The following is a 22,003-nucleotide window of genomic DNA, read 5'->3' as shown; positions in this document are numbered from 1 at the left end:
CCCCCCCCGCCCTGTCTCACAGCCCCCAGATGCTGATATAGATGCAAACGGTGCCACACCCAGTCAGGAGTCAGGAGCCTGCTTTTCTTCCTTGCCATCCATTTCCTCCAACTACACTCAGGTATTGATAACATTCAGTCCTAGGGTGAGACCTCCAGCCTGCTTGGTTGACACTCAATTATAGATGGCAACCCAGACAGTGCCGACATTCTGTGGGTAGAAACTCCACCCTGCCTTACAAACCATCTCCATCTCTGAACTGTCCTGGTCTATGTTAGAGTCCCATCTTGCTGATAATCTGGAGATGGATGTGTGGATCATAGTGAAGCAGAGATTTGAGCACTCACTTCTTCTGGGGAGGACTGCTCAATGTAGGTTCATGGGGAGGAGAAGAAAGGAGGGAAGGGGAGGAGGGGAGGGGAGGAGGCAGTACCAGCTTCTCCGAGCCCACACTTCCTCTTTTGGTGAGAAGTGAATGAAGACAACTAACTCCATAAAGCTTGGATATAAGTGAACTGAGACTGTGTCAGTACCTGTACCCATGACAAAGGCCCTTAAGGAGCCACATTAGGCTCTTGTGACATCCCTAGCATAGTCTGAGTACAATACCCTTTAGGAGAGAGGAAATGCCTTGTTCCTTCATGCTCCCAGAAGCACTTGTGCTGCCTGGCCTGAGTGGCTTCTGGTAGCTTCAAAGGCAGAAGAAGCCACTGGGTGGGCTTGGGGGCTCCCTTTAGTCACATGTACCCATCCAGTTACTTCTGATAGGTCCTCTCACCTGAGCACATGGTGCCCAGATATTATTTCTTAATCTGTATGCCTTCTTGAGTTCATGTCTCCACTTCCAGTTATGATGGTCAGGACTGCTTAGGGAGAAGGTACAGAGAGTAACAGACACATCCCAGCCTTGGTAAATACTACAGCTAGTGGAGACCAGAAGAAGCAAACTGTTCCCCAAGCACACAACTAAAACTCCAAGGCATGGAGAAGTTGCCCAGTAGAAGAGAAGAGGGAGGGAACAACACACATTCTTATGGGCAAGATGCCCCTGGATGATGAGTGGCTGGGGAAAGAGATAGGAGAGGCCCTGACCTGTGTGGGCCTGGGAAGCCTGGGCTCCAGATAGAGAGGAAAGGCTCCGGCTAATGGCAGTTCTGGATGGAGTGTGTGGGTGTGAAGGAGATGAAGATGCCAGGATGACAGCAGGCTGGGGCTTACACAGTTGGCTGTCTGTGTTCTTGGTGCCTGGCAACCATAGGAGGGACTTGTAGTCCCCTGAACCAGACTCACATCCTGCCTACCAGCACAAGGCTGAGAATGTCCCACCAGGGGGCAGCGGGGTGAGAGGCTGCCAGGGGCAGCCGGGGCAAGAGGTTGGGTGAGTTCCTAAACAACACTCCTTGTTAATACAGTAGCCCTGGTGCCACCTGATGTCTTTTTCTGGATTTTAGATAAGGGATAGAGGCTGTGACAGACAAGAGGCAGCCCAGCTGCAGCACAGGAAGGACCACTGGGTGTGGCATAGCCTGAGTCTAAGAGGAGCTTTCTGGAAACAGACAGGTGTCTATCAAAAGGAAGACCTATAGCACGTATAGCAGCAGGTGTAGCTCTGTCCCCACCCTCACTCAGTACAGGTAATCAAAGGAAGAAAACACAGAGTGTATAAACACTTCAGGACAGGGATTCTGGGAGCCCAGGCCTGCTTCCAGAGCTGCACCAACACCTGCTTTAGCCTCATTTATTAAGAAGCAATTGAGAAAAAAAACCAAACAAAACAAACAAACAAACAAAAAAACCAGCAGAAGACAGAGCAGACAGACTCTGTGTGGAACTCAGCATGGCTTAAGTAGATTTAAAAAAAACCCTAAGACACATATTCTCCCAGAATCCTGAGATGTGGCTTCTGGTTTTGGAAGGTTAACACAGCTAGCTGCCTCTATCTACATGGATTGTCATTGTGAGTTGGGTTTGTTCTGAACAGCCCTTTCTAGAAGCTGAACATGCTTCTTAGGGTGGCAACAAAACTCTTTTACAGATTCGACATCTGACTCTTTGAGAGTTTCGATTATTTGCCCAAAGAGGCACAGCAGTGAGGAGGTGTAGCCAGGATGTGTCCCCAGACGTCTGAATTCAGGCATGTGTTCTGTTGCACTCAGGAATATGCTCAGTAGCTAATCCCTGCATGGAAGCTTATAGTCAGTACCCCCCACCACCCCAGAGCTTGTGCCCATATGCCTTGTGCTCTCATTTTGCTGACATGGCCATGAGGCATGAGGGATAACACACACTGTGTACCCCAAAGCATTAGCCTGCTATTCAATCTCGATGGCTAATATTAATTGTCAACTTGACTGGACCTAGAATCACTAAAGGCCTCTGGGCATGTCTGTGAGTAATTATCTAGGCTAGGTTAATTGAGGTGGGAAGACCTACCATAAATGTCGACAGGGCCATTCCACAAGCTGTGGTCCCAGACCACATTAGAAGGAGAAAGTGAGCTGAGCCCAGAGCCTTTCTCTGTTTCCTGACTGCGGATGTACTGTGAGCAGCTGCCCCATGCTTCGGCAGCTGTGCCTTCCCCACCGTGATGGACTCCAAATCATGAGCCAAAATTAACCCTTCCATCCTTAAGTTGCTTCTTTAGAAGATTTGGTCACAGTAACAAGAAAATTAACCGAGACGCCTGTCTCTCTGCCCTCTTCTGGCTAAGTCTGTCCTATGATACAATGCCTGGGAATTGACCCCGCCCAAGCCCATCTCCAGGGATGAGGGCATATGGCTACAGATGTTGCTGACACAGGGTCTAATATTTAAAAAAATGTTCTGATAGCTTTTGGAACATTTAATTGAGGCAGATATAAATGCCTGTGCAGAATGTTCATTGTTCTAATAAGTAAAGAAAAAGGAAAACTTGAGGAAATGAGTCACTTATACGTCAGACAGAATCGAGTGGGGCCTGGGAAGTGCGTGGATGGTTGCAGGGGCCTGCTAGCCCAGCTGGGAGGAGGCAGCTGTGGGAAATGAGGGCCTGGAACACATGAAGCCTCTGGCTCCATCTTCCCTTTCTTCTTCACAGATCATGACTCAGAAGCACCTGGAGTGGGTGGTGTGGAGGGTCCGGAAGCCAGGGCTGAGACTGTATGGAGTCTGGAGCTCGGCAGGGCCAGTCTCAGCAGGATGGCAAGAGGCATGCCACCTTGGGCCATTGGCCTGCCCACTCTGGACAAAATGCATGGGTGGTTACAGAGATAAAACAGAAGCAGCCAGCCAGCCACCCAGCCCAGGCAATGCTCCAAAGTTAACACAGTGGTCATAATGGGGGCTTGGGGACAGCTGTTCCTTTATGTCTCGTAGGCTGCTGCTCAAGGACCAGGAGGCCAGATGGCCAATGGACACAGAGTACACCCCAGGACAGTCCCAATTCAGAGGCTGACACGGACCCTGGCCCAGTAGATAGGTGTGACCCTGACCTTCATAGGGCCCCACATTCCATATGCATCTACTTCTCCACTATTCTATTAGGGTATGATAGGAACTGCAAAAGAGACTTGACTTGGTATATCCAGCCAAGTGGGGAGCAGATGAGCCAAAATGGGCTTCCCAGCTGCTCTGTATCCTTAAAATCATACCAGGTCCCTCTGAAGACACCTTCGGATCAACATGCCTGTATGGGAAGTTCCCAAGGGTGTCTGTGAGCATCTTTGTGAGTGGATAGAGCACTCAGGCCAGCAAGTTATTGTCCTTTCCATGCAAGCTTTTGGCACTGTGACATCAAGCCACCACTGAGCCCAAGCCAGAGGCTCCGTGTGTTTCAAGCCTTGGGTTCCATGGTCCTGTGCACATACAGGTCACTGTGTCCTATGTGATGGTTCTGGAGCTGAGCAGGGCCTGTGACCTGACTGCAGCCATGAAGCAGCCGTATAGTCTCAATGACCCAATGACCCAAGGCTCTGCCAGCCAGAGTGACCATCACTGTGTCAGAACACTCCCCACGCCCTACTGAGAAAACTCAGAGCTCTTGGTCCAGGGCCACCTCACAGCTGGAAACAATGAACTCTCTCAGGATACTTTCCATAGAACCACTAAACACCCTTTTCTGAGCAAGGCTTCTTGACCATTTTCTCAAGTACAGTCCCTCCTATACACGAGACATAAATGGTGCCAACGGGGACGATTTGGCCATTTGTGGCATGAAAAGACTTCTCTGTGTAGGCCTGTTGTGAATTGTTCTTTTTTCAGTGGCTTAATTGTCAGCCCCGAGCCTGACAGCAAAGAGTAGAGGAGCGTTTTCCCTGAAGGCCCAGGCCTTGTTGGTGAGGAGGCGCGTGCGTGGGGGCCTCCTGGAGCTGTCTGCCTCCTCTTAGGCATCAGGCCTCTGGGCTAATAAGGGACATGGCCTAAGAGGGTTACAGAAAGGTGGCAGGTCCCAGTCCAACCTATCTCTGGGTCTAGAAGGGCTGCAGCAGGGAGGTAACCTGAGAGAGAGAAAGGCTGGCCATGCACTCCCCACCACCATGGCCTCTCAGTGACAAGCATGTGGAAATGTCCTACTCAATTTGGTAGTCACAGCCTGCTGGGATTTACTACTTCCCTCTGTCCCACTGAGGCTGAGTGAGGTGAGGAAATCTGTCAGCTCTCAGCGCTGATTGCACCTCAGCCTTGCAATGACCCTCAGCAGCCTGGTACCTACTGTGGACACAGCAGTAGCATTCAGCAGTGATCATATCAAGAACAGCTGTTCCAGCCCAGCCAGTCAGGGAGGCTGAGGCAGCTGGAGATCCATGTAGGCTGTGGTACCTGAAGACAGAACTGAAGGGCTATGAGAGCAAGGTACACCTAAAGCTGGCACTCCTGGCCATGCTGCCTCCCCCCATCTCTACCCTACGCTCGACACATCGGAGTCCTTGGTGAGCTGCCTCAGGCTTGCGCTGACAGGTGCCTCTCAGCTTCTAACACTGTGCCTGACTCCTCTTCCAGGACTGACTCCTACCTGGCTGGCAGGATGAAGCCCCCAGCACTCCAGCTCCCACTCTCCTCAACCAAGGTCACTCAGAAGCAGGGCCAGTGCTTGCACATCCATACTTACCACCCAGAGAAGATTTCTGAGGATTTTCCTGGGATGGAGGCAGATGACTTTGAAATCATGGCTCAGACATTTGAGGCCACCCTCAAAGCACCAGTAATTCTTGAAATGGGAGTTCCCCAGGCTCAGCCAGGAAGGATTGAGATAAAGCCACTGGGCTAGCTTTGATCTAGCCATCCTGGAGACAAGGAACTGGGGAAGTGGACTGGCCTTTGTTCCTTATAGCTGCCTTTGTCTGAAATGTCTTAAGGGCCTTATTTTGTGATAGAAGGTGGGGGTTGGGGGGGTGTTGTATTTTCCAAAAGTACCATCATGGCTCAGGAAAGCACTCTGCAGATGCTGGGTCAGTGAAGAGCTACTAACACCTCCGAAGGGAGGAGGTGATAGTAGGCAGGACAGGGGATGGTATGCATGTGAGATATACATATATATGTGTATATATATGAAATGTGTGTGTATATAAATGTATATAAATAAGCCTGTCATTCATATATAGATGTATATATATATGTATATCTCACATGCAGACCACATATATATACATAGTATGTATGCACACACACACACAAACACACACACACACATATATATGAGAGACAGGCTTCTTCATCTCACTCAGTCTCAGTGGAGCAGAGGGAAATGGTAAATCTCAGCAGGCTATGATTACAACACATGATTAAGGCCTGAGGCCGGGTAGAGTCCAGGACTCAGAAATCAGGATTGCAAAAGGCATGCCACCTTGAGCCATTGGCCTTAAATATATGGATGAGGGTGTGGGGAGGGAGAGAGGGAGAGAGAGAGAGACCACAAAGAGTGGCAGAAGCCTACTCATACCCAAGGGAAATACAAAGGCCTTCCTCATTGCCAAGAACACCTATTCAAGAGCACTGAAAAGTCACACCCCATTGGCACTGGCAGCAAGCTGGACACCAAGTCTTGGAGCTGCAGTGGTACCATAAGCCGATTCCAAGAGGACTTGGTCCTCCTAGACCAAGCCTGAGCCTCAAGCTGTGCCACCATCATGCTTAGGGCACACCAAGGTTGGCACCACCCAGCCACCAACTTCCAGAGCATTAAGAACTTTAGTGCAGGACCAACATTTGTCCATCAGTCATCAAACCTGAATGAACCAATATGTAGAAAACATATGACATTTAAAAATTTTTTCATCAGGTGATACATTTAGTTTCTTAGGCACTCTGGACATCTTTCGAGCACAAAGCAGCTGTACACACAGAGGACATGTCTGGTATCACTGAGTTCCACAGCATGACACAGTTAAGATGCTGGTACTGTATACAACCAAATAAGCTCATGTTCAGCGCTAGTAGAGCTAAGAGGGTTCTGTCGCCATGGTCACTTTCAGTGGTTATCTGTTGGGCATACAAAGGAAAAGAAGAAAACGCTGGCATTTGCTGACTTCCTTGCATTTAGTAACACCTCCCAAGAAGCATAGGCCGTCACCACTATAATCCCTCCCTGTGTGCTGTGTTGTTTGTATTTTGCTACCAATTTAAATTCTAGCTTTAGAGGCTGTCTGCTTGCCCACTTCAAGACATCCCAGCCCTGTACACAGTGGGCTGAGGAGCATTTGCAGAGAGCATCGGCAGGAGCTAACCCTTCATGACGTAGGCAGACCCTCATGGAGACTTAATTTTTTGTTCTTTCCCCAAAACAATGTCCAAGGATTGTATCTGAATGCAAGGGCCCAATCTCGTGGACTTGGGTAGGTTTCACATTTTAAAATCTTATAGTGAACTCTGTAAGCTTTCATCTTATAAGAATAAGAGGAAAAAATGGTTTTGAAGAACTTTGTGGAAAAGCTCAGGTGTCTAGGGAGCAGAAAAAGAACCCAGGTCTGAGGTAGAGCTTAGTGGGAGCATAAACAAGGCTGGATTCATGCCAAGCACAGGGGACATCCATCAATGAGGTGGAGGACATGAAGCATGTGTGGCTGCCTAGTCTGGAAATCACATTGGCTCTGATATGGAATGTTCCTATCCCTGGGGACAGAATTCATAGGCAAGGCCACCATCTACTTGGATGAGTCAAAATCCAGTTCCTCTTTCACTGAGTTTGCATATCATTACTGTTACATAGTTGTGGCCAAAACATGGTCTGAAGGGGCCAAAGCCACAGAAAGCCAAAAGAGGAAACCCAAGCTCAAAGTACAGTAGTTGGATTCATATTTTACTTTTAAAAATAAAAGAATCTAGCTCCTTAAAGCTTCCTCACCCTCATCAAACAAACAAAAACAAACAAACAAACAAACAAATCATCACTCAGTTTCTGGGAGGCTATGGCGATCTCCCTAGGAACAAGAAAATCTCTGGGTGTGTGTGCAACTGTAGGCTCGCACAGGCCATGGTGTACCTGTGAAGGTCTAAGGACAACCTTGAGTGCTCATCCTTCCTCCTTCCACCTGGTCTGAGGCTGGGCTCCGTTCCACACAGGCATTCCAGTGTCTGGGAATTCCCCAGTCTCTACCTCTCATCTCACTATAAGAGCACAGTGATTATAGATGGGCAATAACCACATCCAGCTTCAGGTCTGCACACTTGCTCTGCAAGTGTCTTACCCTCTGAGACATCCCCAGCCACCCAGAAAGTAACTTAGTATAGTATCTGTCTCACACAAAAGTTAAGTAGTGGAAACCAACAAGCCCACTTTCTTTAATTTTACACAACATTTAGGCATGTCTAAGCATTAGGCTTCGGTTAAACAGGAATGGTTTTGGCTCATATGAAATGACATATACATGTAAGCATCAAGGTACTTAATGACTCCATACTCTATGTCCTATAATTATTTAGTGCACATTTATTGATAAGAATGTTATACATCTCTGTGGACTTAACATTATTCTTGTTTCTGTGGTAATCTAGAGGTTTGAGAGACACATGAAGGCGAGCTGTAGGCTTTTCAGTTTCAGGTTTTCCTTGGGAAGACCAACTTGCATGATGCCTAGATACACACCCTAATCAAATTCCTCTCAATTTCCCCCTCACAAGCAATAAAACCTTAAATAAACTATTTATTACACAGAAAGCTAAATTATTAAAAGTAATTTATACCCAACTACTCTGATGATAACTGTATTACTACATACACTGAATTTTTTTTTACCCAAATGTGTGTTTTATTAAAGTGGAATTAAAAACCAACCTTGCAAAATTTTAAAAGCAAATTATCATCTTCATCTACCACATTATTCTTGGTCTCATTTACATCGCTGTGAGAGCGTGTTTCAGCTGCCTTTCTATCCTGTTAGTCTCTCTAAACATGCTGCATTTAGGCTGTGGAAAATGCAGTTATGAAGAAATGAATGTATAGGGACATCTAGATCTTTCTTAACTGCTGTGCCACAAAACAGCAAACTCCAGAGGTGGTGACATCACACTTGTGAAACAGCTGTACATTCTGCTGCTTTCTAGGTGATGTTGAATACGTGTGTGTGTGTGTGTGTGTGTGTGTGTGTATGCTTATGTATATGAGTATCCTTATGCGAGTGTGAGTGTGGGTGTGTGCATGATTCTGAATATGTACACATTCATGTGAGGCCAGAGCGCACCCTCAGGGTGCTAAGTCACTGCCCACCTTGTTTTTCTGAGACAGGATCTCTCACTGGCCTGGCACTCACTCATTCAGCTGGGATAGCTGGTGAGTAAACACCCAGGGTGCCCTCCTTTCTGCATCGCTAATGCTAGGATCACAAGCATTTATTGTCACATGTGGCCTCCCCCACTTTCCCTTTTATAACATGGGTCCTAAGTATCTAACTCAGATCACTACTCTATCGACAGAGCTATCTCCCTGGTCCTTGAACATATTTTTAAATGATGCAAAAATAATACTGAAAATTTGGTGGGTATACTGAAGCTGTTTTTGATTCTACCCAATTTGTTCTAAGTATAAGTTTAAAACTGTGGTCTAAGTATAGGTTTTAAACTGGCAAGAAAACAATGTATTTAAGTAGTGTGTTTATTTATATTATCAAACTGGATAGTATGTAGCCAAAAGATATGTTAATGTTTTTTCAATGAGAAAATGGATCCTGTGAGTAATGTACTACGGGGGTCCAATGCTACAGCCTATGCCAACAAGTCCGCAGGGGGAAAAAAAAAACATTTAATTTTTTTCTGGCCCATTTTAGTGAGATACATCAGTAAACCACCCAACATTCAAGACAAACAAGGTCTACAAATGTAGATTTCCTACTCAATTCCTTGGGAATATTTTATTCCTTTCCAAGTTTCCTTTCTCTAGGATTTAATTTTCTCTTTCATCACAGACATCCAAGAAGTCCCATTTTTCTTCCAACGTTTGCATATGCGCTTCTCTGCAGGTTAAAATTCATGAGGCTTGTTCTTACGGCTGAGTTTAAACTTACCTTTCATAAAATCGCACCAGCATAGTCTGCAAGCATAAGCTATGCAGCTGACTGACTCTGAAAAGCCACACACACCCTATACAGTTTTTAATTGGAACCAAGCTGTTGACATACATAATAATATATGTAGATTATTCATCAGACATATTTTATAGTAATCATTTAACAGTAAGGGCAGCTTTCCCATAATGCACATCCCTGAACTTCTAAATACCAGCTTTCTGGTAATCAATTTTCTCAGCAAACTTTGTACCCCATCCATTTGCTAACTAAAAACTTAAAACAATAAAAATAAATGAAAAACATCTCCTCAAAGCAGCAGGGAAAAGGTGCAAGTTCTTGGTGTGGGAGGGAAGGCTGGAGCTTAATGTCAAGTCTCTACACCTCACCAGCTGTACTTGCCCTCATTGGCACATGGACTAGTGTAAATGCCTCCTGAGGTGGAGGCCATGGGAGACCACACCACATACCTCCTGAGGTGGAGGCCATGGGAGACCACAGCACACCACACGTTGACACATCTTAAGTGCTTCAGGAAGCAGAAACAGACATTTGTTCACAGGGTGATGATACCGTGTGTGGGGTGTGTTTATGTGTACATATATACAAGAGGCCAGAGAAGGATGCCAGGTGTCCTACTCTATTGAGGATCTCCCACTGAACCTGGAGATAGGCTGGCAGCTCACAAGCCTCAATGGTCCTCCTGTCTCTGTCCACACTGAGTATATAAGTTACAGGTGTACATATGACCACGTCTAGCTTGTTATATATGTGCTGGCATCTGAGTTCAGAACCTCATGGTGATGAGGCAAGTGCTCTTATCTACTGAGCCATCTCTCTAAACATCAATTTCTTTTTGCGAGCCTCCCCTAGCCCCATCATCCATTGCATATCAGAACTTGCTGCCAAGCCTGGTTACCTGAGTTTGATCCCTGCAACTCATATGGTGAAAGGAGAGAACTGACTCCCACAAGCTGTCCTCTGACTACCACAGCACACTATGGTATTTTCACCACCAAGCACGCACACATGCATATGCTAAATCATTATGTTTAAAAAAAAAACCCAAAATTTGATTTTTGGCAATGGCAAAAGCCATTTGCTTAGAGAGAGGTGGCATGTCGGATGGTAACTGGGCTGTATCTCACCCAGTTGACTGGGAAAACACCACACTTTGGTCTGCCATGGGGCGGAGCAGTGTGCCAACTAATGCTGTGGACCTCCCATGATCCCTCAGTAGCAGGATTCTCTATAGGCAACCACCAGCCATAGTTGCCAAGTCAGTGCATAAAGGAACCTGACCCTGCCAGAAATGCCTACCGTCACCCACCTGAAGGTATCACCCTGAAGGTCCCTTCTCACTGGGGACACTCAGCTTCTCAAAGACTGCTTGATCAGGAAAAGCGATATGTATTATTATTAATAGAAGCAGTAATTGTGCATGTGTGTGGGTGCGTGTTTATGTCGGTACACATACAGCTGTGTGCTGAAAGTGTGATGGTTGAGGGTTAATCCCAGCTGTTGTCCTCATGCACTATCTTCCTTGTTTTTTGAAACAGTCTTTCCTCAGCTTCTCGTCTGCCAGGTAGACTAGGCTTGCTGGATAGCAAGCTCCTGGGATCCAGCCATCCCCGTCCTTTGTATTGATTGACCATTTTGTTTTTGTTTGTGACAAGGTCACACTAGTTCAGTAGCTCTGGCTGGCCTGGAACTCACCAAGATCCCCCTGCCTCTGCTTCCCAAGAGCTGGGATTAAAGGTGTGGACCAGGAAGGTTAGAAATTCAACTGTTTTGACACGGGGCCTGACACTGTAGCCCAGGCTGTCCTTGAACTCATAGCTATCCTCCTGCCTCAGCCTCTACAGTACTGGGCTTGCAGAAATAATCCAAGACTTCTGGTAGAAAAAGCAGAATTTCATATAAAATTATAAAAATGAAATTCCTTCACATACCATCCAACAGCAAGCTTAAAGGAGGGATGCTGGGATTAAAATGTGGCTTTCCTAATGCATGGCTATTCTTCTGTTTGGTTGCTCTTAAAAATAATTTATGTAAAACAGGCTTCTCTCTAAATATACTGTGTGTTCCCATACATGCATTGAAAATATTTGCATACAGTGTGTGTATGCCCTGGTACACACATGGTAAAAAATTTAAAAATATGGACTGCATAAATCAGTAGCTGATTTTAAATATACATCAACTTAAACAGATTTGTTTGCAATTTATGGATTCCTCAGGTATAAAAGATCTTTCTTGCTGGCGGTGCTTCTAGAAGATGTTTATACTCTGTGGAGTGTACAAAATGCCTCTCACACAAACAAAGGAAAGATTCAGGAACTTGGCATTCTAACCCTGCCTTCTCTATTAAACATCCACCATGAATGCGCAGAGACCGGCCGAGACCGGTGAGGTGAGCCTGTCATGGTACAGTAGACATGATATTTTGTGTGCTGTCCAAGACATTTTTCTCATGAATATAAGTCGCCTGCCATTTATTATGAGATTTTCCTCCGATTGACACCTCATTATGTATATTCAGTCAAGCTCGAAAGAGATTTTGGTGATCAATACACTATTTGTGTTGAAAGTCTATTAGCAGTTCTAGCAATAAGATACAGAGAAACAAAATGGAAGTGGTATTTCTAAGTGAAGTGAATGATATAGAAATTCATGGTTTAGACAAGGAGGCAGACACAGGACGGTAGAAAAACAAGAGAGAAGATAAGAGAAATGTCTTTTCTATTAAAAACCAGCTTTTCAGAGCCCAGCCTCTGGCAGAATGTATTAAGTGCCTGAGAATTTTTTAAAAATATTTGAAGTTACATGTCAAGGCTATGAAGCAGCAGTGTGTCTCTCCAGCACCAATCCCTTCAAAGCACATGTAACCCCCCTTGCTGAAAGAGTCACATCTGAAGCACTTGACACCCCATAGGGTAGAGAAGGCAGAACCAGTCCCAGGAAGTCTGTAAGGTCTTGCCCTGTGCAGCTTCTTTGTTGAGTACTTTAATACATTCCATTTTATAAGCTACTAGGATAGTACTCTATGAGCACAGCCTTGGTCAGCTGGGAGCCAGCATTTGGCTAGTGTATATGTTAACTTGCTAACCACAGAATTTCATCTGACCTCAAATAATTCAGCTCCCGAATCCGGAGGTATCTATATATTAAGAGCCATCTGCTCGAACCAAGATATGAAAACACAAAAGGCTACCCAGAAAGAAAAAGACATCTGGGAAATATCAAATTACCCAGATGCCAAAGCTTCATATCTTATTACAATGTAGCAAAGAAGAGCTCAGAAGGAAGCCAGTCAAAGGCTGCAATGAAGCTTCATGTCCTATAACAATGTAGCAAAAAGAGCTCAGAAGCAAGCTGGTCAACCACTGCAATGGCCTAAACAGTTCCTAGAAAGTCATACTGTTGGGTTGTAAATAAATGTCCCCATGTCACACATCCCCCCCCCCCAGGGGATGGTCTTCACCCCTTCTTCCTTCTTAGGAAGCTGGAATCTTGAGTAGACAGACTGGAAAAACAGTATAGATCTCTAAAACTACCAATATTTAATTATTTAGTTTGTTGAACTTACAGTTTGAACTCCTCTCAAGCAGAAGGGCAGCAGTCGGACCAGTCAACACCTGCAAGACCAAAACAGCCAGAGCATTAGCAGTTAGGGTTGTCTGCAAATCTGTGAGTGTCAGAGAACAGTAGAAGTAGTTTGACCAGAGCAGATGAATTCTGAACTGCATCTGAGCAAAGCTACTCACAGTATTTTGACTCCAAGCTTTCAAATTAGGATCCTAAAAAAATGACATTTTGAGATACTGAAAAAAGTTGGAGGGTCTTGATGGTCCAGAGATAGCCCATCTAGATGGAATTAGAACCTACTTGATGGTCCAGAGATAGCATAGATAAATGGAACCAGAACCTAATATCCACAACCTCAGAGTCTCCTCAAAATGAAAATCAATCAACCCTGAGCAGCAAACTCATCTGTGTGGGATGCGAGTGCATGCGGCAGAATGTGCATGCAAAGCGCATTCTTGAATCCTGCAGAAATATCTGTGCAAGTATTTAATGCCACTTCAAATGAAAAGAGTTGCAATTCCAAATGTTGGGGTGGGGACTACTGGCTTGTGGCTTCTGTGTTTTGCTTGTTTTGAGACAAGGTCTGGGAACATGAATCCTTCTCTGCTTTTTAGTCTTTCAAGAGTGCTGCAACCACAGGCATGTGCCACCACACCCAGTTTTCAGGTTTTTTTTTTTTAAGTAAAGCTACTTTATACTATCACACTCTTGCACACACACACACTCACACGCACATGCACGCACTCGAGCATTCACACACACACACATGCCTGAGAGAAAGAGAGAATAAAAATGTATGTTTTCAAATACATAAAAATTAATGAATAAAAATGTATCAATTTTCAAATGTAAGAAATCTAAAATTCCCTGAAATGGCTGATTTGCAAACTGGGTTTTTATCAAACCACTTATAAATTTCAGGTGTGATGTGATGTGGGCAGATGAAAAAGATTCCCAGAGGCCCACTCTAAGACAGACATCAGACACCCCCTCCCTTTGTCCTTCAATCCTCTCCAGTGTCCTGAAAAAGATGTGTTCATTAGCAACATCTCTCTTGGGGTTAAAAAAAAAAAAAAGATTTGTTGGCATGCTTTAGCAGGGCAGGTGTTAATTCTGCCAGGTCGCCGGCTTCATTGAGATGTTCTGAAATGTTCCTCACACAATGCAGTTTGTATATTTACTGTGGGAACTCAAGGCAGTAGTATTCTGGAACCTTCTCACACTGAAATCAACAGCGAGCAAACAGTGCCAGCTTCCTCAGATAATCACTGGATATCTTAGGAAAAGACCCTCTGAGGTATGGCTGCTCAGGCACTAGCATCCAAGCTGAGCGCTAGAGCTAGGATCTTCCATGTGAATCCTGAAGCTACTGAAATCGATTTTGATTTTTAGAATGACCCGAAATCACAGGCAATTTACCTGATTGCTTGTTCCAGTGACTCAAAGCCTTCAAGGTACTAGGATTTGTAGTTGTGTTTTGTAAATTTAAAAAAGGGGACAATAATGTAAGGTGCGTGTGTTGTGGGGACAGAAGGAGCTTCACAGCTTTGAACCTGAATTATCGCTTTAAAAAGGAACATGTAATTTTCACTCAGAGTAATGGCTGAGGTAAGTGCTAACAGGTCCAGCCAGATCTGGAAATGTGCTAGCTCATTCTAGCTATCAGGTGAGAAATATCTTTTTAAATAATTTATCTACCTTAAGAATGGATGGTAGGTAGACAAGTGGGCATCTTTCTAGAGGAAAAAAAATTTTTTTTTTTTTTAGGAAAGTAAAAATGGTTTAGATTCTCTTCCTCTTGGTGAGCCCTGCTGTCTGTGCGGATGATACACAGACGGGTAGCAGTGAGAATCAGGAATTATGAATTCCGAATGCCTCTTTCTTCAAGAGGCTTATAATACTTTTTTTCCTATAGATTTGAAATCTTGTCTTGGCAGTGGTGGCTTCCTCTAATCAGATGTGGCACATCCTGACTCAGTTCTGCTTGATGGAGCTTGCAGTAAAGGGTTAGTTCATCCATTTATTTCTTCTTCCTGTTCTCATAAAGATACCAGATGCTTAACTATCACACAAGCTGGTTTATTCCATATACTACCTGAAAACCTCATCAAAGAAAACAAAACACTAAAAACTCAAACCCTTATTTTTATCAAGAAATCTTATCAGGAGATCCAAAGCCTTTGCTGTCTGTTCTCGCCATGTCTTTCAATCTCCCAGACCGTAAAGTTTTGAAGCAGTTCTCACTCTGTGTCTTCTCCAGCAAAATCAGCCTCTCAGAGTTATTACAAATAATGGTTTGTGAAGCTGACAGGTGAAGCAGAGTAATATTAGGTTTTGAAATCTGCACAGGAGTTGTAGCCCCCCTCCAATATCAGTGCACATAAGCACAGGCATATTGGAGCCCGATGCTGCCTGGCCCTGCACTGCTGCAGGGTTCCTTCCCTAGTGTCATGCAGACACTCAGAAGAAGGGTGGGGCTCCCTGGTCTTGCAGTGTAATGGCAAAGAGATTCTCTGCTGTTCAGAAAAACTGATTTGTTCATATTCTAGTTTTCCAATATTCTCCACAAATACCTTGAACATAATGGAGTGGTTAAGACTGTTACTGTTTCTAATGTTACAAGGGAGATGAAAACCTTTGTGTCAAGCCAAGTGAGATGTGTACACCAGGGAGGATGGTGGTTATCAAAATGAAGGGGGTGAATCTAAAAGCCCAAGGAAAATCTCCTAGGGAGGAGACTGATAAGAATGAATCTATATCTATATCTATATCTATATCTATATCTAGGTTAAGATCTAGAAGTGAAATCTAACTGTGCTAAGCCCCGATGGCATCCTTATGAGTCAGCACACCTTTCAACCCTTCAGCAAGTGCAGCTAGAGTAAATGGGTGAGAGCTGTCTTCGGACACACCCATTTTCCCAATCCTGACTCTCTCCCCCTCTTCTTCCCCGCCCCCCTCTCATCTTTATGCTGCTTGGTGTCTGAACTCAGAGCTTCTATCCCAAAACTGCACCCTTCCACCTCCAGCAGGAAGGCTCAGCTCCAGTACAGAAGGGCTAGCCTTCAGCTCTTTCCCCAGCGTAATTGGATCAGGGCTTATTTCTTCCTCTAGGGGCAACTCCTACTTCATTTTCTCCCAGTCTGCATGTTATCAGCTTGACATTCCCTTCAGTGGCATATGACAAATTAAATTGGCCATCACTGTACTCATCAAAGGAGGTTGTCTTCTATTCCCCAGAAGTCCTGTTCTCTCTCTCTCCCTCCCTCTCTCTCTCTGTCTTCCCCCCCCCCACACCTTGGTATTTATTTATTTAACTATTTATTTCTTTTTCTTCTAGGTTTTGTTTGAAAGGTTATAAGAAATATATGGACCATAAAGCCAAAGGTATAGTCGCAAAATATGATTTAAATACCTACATCTCTACTGCCTTGCATTTAAAACAAAAACTTTACAAAAACGCGAATTAAGTTGTTTTCTCCATCTTTCCTCGTAATTCAACACTTTAATGCATATTTTCTGCCAAAAAGTCGTAAAGTAAAAATGATGTTTCCTAGGTGCCTCCAAGTCTCACACATCCTTGGCAGAATAACCTGCAGTACAGGGATAGATCAGAAACGGAGGGGGTTAACTGGTTAGCAACATCTACACCCTGTTTCTTCTCTCCTTGGCATTTCAAGTGGCTTTTGGGGACAGAGTGACCGGACCGACGCAGAGGCTTCGCCCTAGCCCTACCCAGGGCTGATTCTGAAAGGGCCCCCGCCCCCCACATTCAGACACTCCGAGTGTACCCAGCCTGCGCCAGCTAGCTACAGCTACTGGCTCCTATCTGAGTGTCTTTTCAACCTTTGTCAAGTATCTCAAGACAAGAATTCCTCAAATCAAAGCGCTTTCCCAAACCAGCGAGTGGGGAAACTCGAAAAGGAGGCCCAGAAGACTAGTGACTTCGGACTTGTTCTGCAAGCTTGACTTAGTCATTACATCAAACCTCCCGAGCCTTAGAGGATCCCGGGGTTCCCGCACGGTAGGAGGGCATCCCATGCCTGCGCTCCCGCTGGGCACTCACCTACTGCTAAGAAGAGAAGTCACAATCTGTGGTCCAGACTTCCACCGCAGAGAAGCCCAGCACGCCCACCCGGAGGGCTAGGGCCCCTCCGCGGGTGGTCGGATCACAGGGTGCGGAGTGTCCCCACTGAGGTGGCCGGACGTCTGGGTGTCTGAGCGCGCCCTCCGAGGTAGTCTGATCGCCTGCGCCCGGTAGGGCGGTGGGACCCGGGCAGCTGCTGCGAGGAGCGCTCCCGGGCGGGTCCGCGCCGAGCTCGAGCGAGCGGGCGAGCGGGGCGGGAGGGGCCATTTGTAACCGAGCAGACGCTACCACCGCCCCTTACTCGCGGGGGGCGGGGGCGGGCGGTCAGGTGATGGCGGCCCACCCCGCGCCGCGGAGCCGGGTGGTTCCTGCCCGGGAGGAGCCCCCTGGCGCGCTCTGATTGGAACTCCCGCTGCAGTAGGGGGGGAGGGGGACACGTGACCATCCGACTGGGCGGCCGGCGCGCCCCACCCGCTATGGGTACCCCATCTTTCCTCCCGGAAAAGCCGGGGAACACAGGGAAGGCGTGGGGAGCAGGCAAGGTGCAACCAGCCCCTTTAGCTGCAGTGCCGGATGATCACCGCAGCTGAACCTGGGAAAGGCTTTCACACTACCAGCCGGCCTTCATAGTCCTCCGCCCTGCCCTTGGCAGTAGAACCCTCCCTCTTCGGCTGCAGCGCACGCACACATACACGCACACGCGCGCACACACACACACACACACACACACACACACGCACGCACGCACACACACTGGCACTCGGGATAGACCACGGGCACTTCATACTCAAGAGTGACCCCTCCCCTCTCTGTCTCTTTCTGCGCACCGGCGAGAGTACCTAAGAACAGCTTAAGGCAAAGCAATGCATTGCAGACACCGCCCAGTTCCAAGGCTAGAAAACCCCCAACCCACGACTAGACCACGCCCGGGATGCCTGATAACTTCCAAGGTCTACAAGGTTCCGAACTCTAGCCGGCTCCCTCAGGAGAAGGGAGCCGCAGTAGAAGGCCCGCCCTCCCCAGAGAGGGCAGTGGTCTTCTGAGTGCAAATCCAGTCCTCAGCCTAGGGGAGCAAAGATCCAATAAAGGTCAAATTAAAACATAAGGTAGTGAAGCCGCCAGGGACGAGCCTCATGGTTGTGGGAAGCCGGCTATTAACCACCCACGCCCGGGCGTTGCTTTTCTCTCGAATGTGAACGCCTTCGGAGTTTCGCGCTGTTCCAACCTCCAGTTCTCTGCAGAGAGAGCGGATTCCGCAGCCTCTCACTCCACCTCCCCGTGACCCCCTCCCTTGGTTGCACCATCCTAGATGGCAGGAATTCGGAGAAAATGCGGTGTCACGTCCGCTGCAATGCCCGCGGACGCATCTGCGACAACCCCAGCAGCACATGGGAACCGTGAATCCCACGTCTGCTCGCCACTTGGGCCATACTGTGGGCATACTTATGCGATTATTAGAAGCAAACTGTCTCTCTCTACACTGGCTTCTTTTCTAACTTCTGTGCAAGGGAGTTTTGTACTAGCTTTGGACGTGGATGCAGTTTTTGGCCAAGGCCGAAACCGCATAGTCCAAAGCACAGATGAGGACGAAGGCGGGACTCTGGTCCTTGGTCCCATTGCACTCCAACTTCCCTCTCAGCCTCTACCCGCGAAGCAATGCCACCCTCAACCCACAGGGTCTTCCCAACCCCTTCATGATACATGCGTGTCTGGCTTCACTAGGCACAGGGCAAATGTCCAGCAGGTTTGCTTAGTAGGAAGTTTAACTGTATGTAAAGCTTCAAGCACCAACACTAGACAGAACTTTGGAGGACTCCGAAAAGCTACCAATGGGAGAGAGGGGCCTGTCAAATTAAGAAGCATCTTATTTCCAAGCGGATGCCTCGCTGCCCTTCCCAAAACTACACTATATATTAAAGGGGGGAATAATCCACTTCACACACACACACACACACACACACACACACACACACACGCCCCTTTTTAGTAAGGAGCTGGGAGCTGGGAAAACACTGCTTGCTTGTGGCATTGCCTGAGAGATCATGTCTGAGGTTCTGGCGTGTATTCAAAGATGTGATATCCGGAAGCCTAGACAGGAAGGAGGTGAACACTCCTTCAGAGCCTCAAGGTTGTGATTTCGAACTTGAAACTGTATATTCCAATTTTTTGGTTTTGCCCCCTCCCCCTTCAGTGCTTTATCTTGCATGTCTGGGAATGATGGTGCAGTTAAATGCAACACACACACACACACACACACACACACACACACACACACACGTGCACACGCTGGATCCGGCACAGCTGGAGGTGTGTGCTATCAGATCCTGGACTTTCAGGTGTCCGGCCCTTGGGTACCATTGAGAGAGACAGCCCAGTGCAGCTGATGCGAAGAGCAGACACACCTTTGTAGTGTAGGGTGGGAGTGTTTGTGACAGTGTCTGTATCGGGGTAGGTCCCTGACTTCGACTCCTGCTTGTCTACAGGGCCACGCCCTTTTGAGAAAACACACAACAGCGGGGGTAAAGGGGGTGACACTGAACGGGACAGATCATTGCAGAGTGTTTGCTTTCAGTGTCCTCCTGCGGTGCGGTCAGAGGTCAGTCGAACTGTGCCTTTGGAGTGACACACCTTAGGATCTTGAGAAGCTGCTTTATGGCGACAGGGGTGGGGCATATTAATAAAGTGCAGAATCTGTCCTGATTTTTAATCTAAAAGGGATCTGGAAGTATCGACAGTCAGTCTTGGAAGGTCAGTCTTGGAAAGCTGCGAAGAGGGCGTGGTGGAGTGGGACAAATGGCAGGTTTGGGGTCCAGGGATAAAAAGGGTTTCGGAGGCTCCCTGTCTGCAGGCAGGTCCTCGAGAGCTGCGCCAAGTGTCATCATTCCCTACTATAGCGGGCACAGTCCTCCTCTCTTTCCTTCCTCCAAGTCCCTATGCTAAATCCCTGCCTGCACACTGGCCAGCAGCAGTAAGAGTCTGAGCCGAGATTCCCCTCTGTTCATTACTAGAGCAGACCAAGGCCTGCCCGAACCACAGTGCACCTGGCAGGCACCACCTTGACCCTGTCGTCTCCTTCCCGCCTACCGCAGGGTTGCTGCGACAGTGGAACCCCTACCTTCTCATGCTTTCTGCCCCCCCTGCCCCCACCTTGTTGGCTGTTCACCTCGCGCCCTGCCCACCATTTTCGTCCCCAGCGCACTGGGCTGCACCCCCACTAGGCACGCGTAGCTGCCCAGGGCTGGGCGCAGCCGTTGCGGAGCACCCACGACGGCGGTCCGCTGCTACCCCAGCTCGGGGTCCACCTACGTGGAACCTGACTACTCTTCCAGGGTCGTGGGTTCACTTGTGGGTAGAGGTCCCGCAGACCCCTAAGGTGCTCCGTAGGCAGGTCAGTGTCCATATGTCTCCGCACCGTCATCCCTAGTCGGGGGTGTGGGCGAAAGGTTTGGAAGCTCCAGTGTCCCCAACCACCCTTGGACAAAGCCTCCAGCTTTCGGCTTCCCACTCCGGAGATTCAAGGAGGCCCGGGCAGCGGGGAAAGGACGCGCGTGGAGAGCGCCTCCAGGCGTCGGGCCAGGATGCGGTGCGGGCCGTGCGTCCCAGCCCTCCCCAGCGCGGTGGCTCCCGCGCCTGCACCCGCGCTGCGGTGCTGCAGAGCGCAGGCCGGGCGGCGCCGGTGGCTCCACACCCACGTGCCTGGGCGAGCGCGTCCTCAGTCAGCCGCAGCTCCTCGGCTGGCGCCGGCGGGATCTCCGCAGCGCCCCACCCTCTCCGCACTCTCAGCCTCCTTGGCGTCTCCGCCGCAGCTTCCGAGACCCGGCGCCGCCTCTGCGAACCGTGCAGCCCAGCACGCTTGCGGCGGTCGCCCGGAGGCCTCGCCTCCGCGCTGGGGCCGGCGCTCACCTGGTTCTGTGCGTGGCGGGGGTTCGGTTACTGCTCCCAGGAGGTTCGATCGCCGCCCACCGCTTCCTGAAAGGTGCACGGGAGGGCGTTCCCGAGGCTCCAGCACCCTCCTTGAAACCCTTCTCCAACTGGCATTCGGCGTGGTTCCTCCTTTGACAGGACGGCCTGCTTTGCCTTGTCGCATTCTTTCTGGGCTTTGCCTCTAGCTCACATCAACGCCCACCTCTGCACACACCTGATCGCAGCGAGGCCAGGCCCTGAATTCTCCTCGCCCACTCCCAGATCCAACACTCCCGCAGTCGCTGACAGCAACGTGAGGGGGTGGCACTTAAGAACGAGGTAGTGTCCCCAGATTTAAGAAATAATCACCTGTCTCTTGTCTTTGTATGTTTCAAGGCGTGCAAGACTACGTACAGTCCGGTAGCATTCATACCGTTAGAAAATCAGACCAGAGGACTTTGAGAGAATCGTAGATTCACATGCAGTTCTAAGAAAGAACTCACGCGCTTTTCTTCTTCTTCTTTTTTTTTTTCTTTTTTGGTGCTGTTTTCTTTCTGAATTTCTCAGTATTGTCCAGGTTGGCCTCGAACTTAACAGGTAGTCTAGGATGTCCTTGAACTTCTGCCCCCCCCACTCCTCCACCTCCCACCCCGCCTGCACCTGAGAGTTGGGATTACAGGCTTGCACTACCAGGCATGTGTGCTTCGTGTTGAGGAGCCAGTCCAGGGCTTCTAGAGGGCTAGGCAAGAACTCTACTGAGCCACAGCCCCCCAGGCCCCTAACTAACAATTGTTGAAACTACAAACAATACCCTATCAGTACATATTGGTTGAGCACTGATGGACACTCCCCTCCCCCTTTTAATTACACTTGTACTTCTTTTATTCATGCGTGCAATTTTGGGTAGTTACCACCAATGCTGACTCAGCAAAGCTTCTCCCCCCCCCCCACC

At 47.9% G+C, this 22,003-nt stretch overlaps 2 long non-coding RNA genes across 4 annotated transcripts in view; one reads left to right on the top strand and one right to left on the bottom strand.

The window, feature by feature from the left end:
- LOC116072179 overlaps positions 1 to 17,421 on the bottom strand; it is a 104,301-nt gene extending 86,880 nt beyond the window's left edge. For all 3 annotated transcript variants that reach the window (XR_004111341.1, XR_004111343.1, XR_004111342.1), the window contains exons 1-2: positions 17,128 to 17,421; positions 13,063 to 13,111 (exon numbers count right to left, since the gene is read on the bottom strand). This is a non-coding gene — a long non-coding RNA (uncharacterized LOC116072179). The remainder of the gene's footprint in view (positions 1 to 13,062; positions 13,112 to 17,127) is intronic.
- Positions 14,975 to 16,612, top strand: LOC116072181. Its single transcript, XR_004111346.1, has 2 exons — positions 14,975 to 15,067; positions 16,402 to 16,612. It is a non-coding gene; the product is annotated as an uncharacterized LOC116072181 (long non-coding RNA).
- Positions 17,422 to 22,003: the final 4,582 nt, after the last annotated feature.

This window comes from Mastomys coucha, unplaced genomic scaffold (assembly GCF_008632895.1).
Source record: "Mastomys coucha isolate ucsf_1 unplaced genomic scaffold, UCSF_Mcou_1 pScaffold23, whole genome shotgun sequence".
NCBI classification, from domain to species: domain Eukaryota; kingdom Metazoa; phylum Chordata; class Mammalia; order Rodentia; family Muridae; genus Mastomys; species Mastomys coucha.
This window is presented reverse-complemented; position numbering and strand designations above follow the sequence as displayed.